The following is a 3,790-nucleotide window of genomic DNA, read 5'->3' as shown; positions in this document are numbered from 1 at the left end:
AGAAAAGATACAACTAATGTTATTGTTTTCTGAGGGTGCGCTTGGCTACGTAAAAAGCACAAGAGGTTTTGCATATCTTGGATTTCAAAGAAAAAATGAAGCACCACAATGACACCCATCGTATCAAAATTGTTATTTTTAGAAGTCACCACAAAAACTCTAAACTGTAAAAAAGAAAGTAGGGGTGATAAGAGATGAGAGTACAGATTAATTTACATATCAAATCTAAAATTGTTCAAGTGACAATAGAAATGATGACTCAATCAAATTGTTTTCATGTTCGTTTCGCCTATTCTCAACAGATATGAAACTAATTCTTAATAATGACATTTATCCCTATTCATGGCTGAAAACACTATTCATATGAACACCGATTAACCAATGTTGTTCTTTCCTCTCGTTGGTCTTCAATATCATTTTGCCGATCCAGCACAGTTCCAGTGTTGTTGGTGGTTATCCATGTCAAATTCAAATGTAATGCAATCAGAAGATTTGAGATACATAGATAATAACCATATTATCTTTCATAAATAGCTATTGGAAATCTAAGACATAAAACTGGTACATGCTAAATAACATAAATACTGTAGCTATACAACCAAATATTCTCCCATCTTGAATCAGATATCTGCATCATGCTTGCAATTCTAAGATCGCCAGATCATGGCATACATAATTGTAAATGAAATTTCATCTGTTTATGAATTGCTAACATCTCTAGGACCAAAAATTTGCATTGCACTAAAACTCATAATATAACTCTCAATCAAAGCAGCGTTCGGTTGCTGGATAACTTTGGACGGAATAAGAAGAAAAATTATTCGAGCATTGCAGGAGGAATGAGCTTATTCCCTTCCTTTTCGTGGATAAGTAGCTTTCGAAGTTTGGTTAGGGGAATAAGTGGGAGGAATAAGGCAAAGGAACAGAGTATATGTCTTGCAGATTTTATAGTGATCTGGATGTTTATCACAAAAATAAAATAATCCTCCCACCTGCGTATACTTAAGAATGGGTAAAAAAAATGGAGAGACAATGTGGTAATTAGCTTTTGAAGTTTGGTTGGGGGAATAAGCAAGAGGAGATAAGGCGAGGAACAAAGTATATGTGCTATAGATTTTGCAATGATCTGGATTTTTATCACAAAGATAAAATTATCGTTCCACTTGCGAATGGGTAACAAAAAAAAATGAAGAAACAATATGGTAATTGCCTTATGAATAAGTTATTCAACCTATCTTCTACATAAACTTATCGGTAAGTAGGAAGGATATCTTCTCATATCTCGTAGCAAGGGAACAGACTATCTCGCTGGGCCACAAAAAAATCTTTTGACCAGATATGAAAAGGAATAGGGAGAATAGCCCATATCACCACAAGGGTATAGACCATCTCGCTGGGCAAAAATACTATGGGCTCGTTTGGTTCGCGGAAAAAGAAGGGGGGAAAGTGTGGTCAACGGAAAAGTAATAAGATGTCTCTTGTTTGGTTGGAATTTTCAAAGAAGAGAGATGAGAAAGTTGTATTCCTATGGGAATATAATTCTCACATTTCATGAAAAAGTCTTTCCCATGAAAAACATGAGAAAGTTACTTTCCCATAAGGTGGGAATCACTCCATCTTTATTTTTTTCCAAAAAGGCCCTTCAGCATTAAAGAGACATTAAAGACCTAATTTTTATTAAGGGTATAATAGAAATTACACATAACTTTCCTAGAAAAGTGGATGGTCAACCAAACATAAGCACTCTGAAAATCTGTCACTTTTTCATGTTTAACCAAACATGCCAAAAGTACATTCCTAGGTATTCTCTTTTTAGAAATCTTCTTTCCATAAATCATACTCCTAGAAGAAAAAATACTTCCCGCGAACCAAACGAGCCCTATGTGACAGGATGTGAAGAGGAATAGGGTTATCCCTGACTAGTCATACCAGTATAGGCCCAAAGTTAATTTGAATGAAAATATTTTTCACTGATACATAAATCATAACTATTGCAGATGTTTCTGATCTATTTTGATATTCAGTAGTTAATTTAATGCTGATACTTGTTTCTGATATTCAACTGTTACAGTTGGGAACTTGGATAGGATCCGGTTTAATTTTTAAGCCTTACATGCTTTATCTGTTTTAAAAAAAAGATTTTATAGGGCTCCAATCTTATGACAATAAAATTGAATCCTTTCCAAAACATTCATCCATTTCTATATTCTCAAATGACTTTGCTAGTCTTAGTTTGGTACGTGTTATAACTTGCCAGAAAAGAAAAAATTTAGAATTTATTAAAAGATTACAGAAAGAAACCTTCAAATATATATAGTGATGTAAAATACGTGATTTGCCTGCTTAATAAGAGTGAAAAGATAGAGGAAAATGGGCAACAAGTTCTAGCAAAAAGGACAAAAAGTGGCAATCACAAATATAAGCAACATCAATTGGGCACCATCACATGTTGGAGCCAAACAAGAACAAGTTCATGAACACAACGAAAATGACGTTCTTAGATGGCATGCTTTAAATTGCCCCTTCTCAATACTGACATTTGTATTAATAACATATTCTAAATCTAAAATACATTAGTGGACGTAGTTTGGGGTCTCTAGATATAATTCCAAGAACCAAGCATCCTAGAAAACTTCTCAATTAATATTTTCTAACAACCATTTTGGTAGAGAGATGTTACTCAATCAAACAAAGCGTAGACTTATGTACACGGACTTTGTATCTGATCTAACCATCGTCCAAATTTTGTGGGTAAAAGTGGTTTCCTCAATAAATGACCAATGAAGCTTTAGAAATAAAAAATTGCTGACAACAACAATGGAGCTGAAGTTCACCAAGCCTCTAGTAGAATTCTAGTGCATTAGAAATATTGAAGTAAAAAAGAAGATTGAAATAAAAAATTTATAATTTATTAGAAATAACTTGGATTAAGCATTTTGTGTTAAATCTGTAAATGTAAATAGGATCATAAACAGAACCATGAAAGGGTAAAGTATCTGGATCAATGGATGACTGAACGATCAAAGCTTTGTTTCTCCCTCTTGACCCCTGTTCAAAACACACAATGATGGAGACAGGTTTTATGTTCTCCTTATAGGCAGAGTGTGAGACCCATTCCCGTTCATATATCCTTCCATCAAGGATAGGAAGCTCCCACTTCTCTAGGAGTCAGTTACTATAACCATCTAGTAACTAACCATGTTATGGTCATGTGGGTCAAAACTAACATTCTCCCACTTGGCCTATATGACTATAATTTGGTTAGAATGATATAAACATTAGGCGCGCATCATTCCAATTCACAGTCAATTTAGTCATCATAATATCATAATTAAACAACTTGCTAATGCGACTCAAGGCGATTCCATATCAACAAAATGAAATAGTTCCTTCCAAATACCACAACACTAGCAAATTATTTAACCACAGTCCATAAATGAGAGGTCAAATATTATGTCTTTGTCAGAGACATTTTCTGTGATCATACATTCAAACTTATACATGTACATATATTTGAAGAACAGAAAAATCAGAAACATAATCAATTATATCTAAGTGTCAAAGAAATAAACATAATATAATCCTCAATTAACATTATGGGTTACAACAAAGACCCATTCTTTCAACATGCTCTTTAAAGGTCTTCGGTTGTAAACCTTTTGTCAAAAGATCTGCAATCATGAGCTCTATCCTCATGTTTGCTATAGACACATCTTGTTTTTGAACTTTCTCCTTGACAACAAAATATTTAAGATCAATGTGCTTGGCACCATTAGAATATTTGTTGTTT

The sequence above is a fragment of the Phoenix dactylifera genome, chromosome 2 (assembly GCF_051530095.1).
Source record: "Phoenix dactylifera cultivar Ajwa chromosome 2, Ajwa_hap1_PhDact_Kaust_v1.1, whole genome shotgun sequence".
Lineage (NCBI taxonomy): Eukaryota > Viridiplantae > Streptophyta > Magnoliopsida > Arecales > Arecaceae > Phoenix > Phoenix dactylifera.
The sequence above is the reverse complement of the archived record's forward strand: the minus strand, read 5'-3'. Positions refer to the sequence as shown.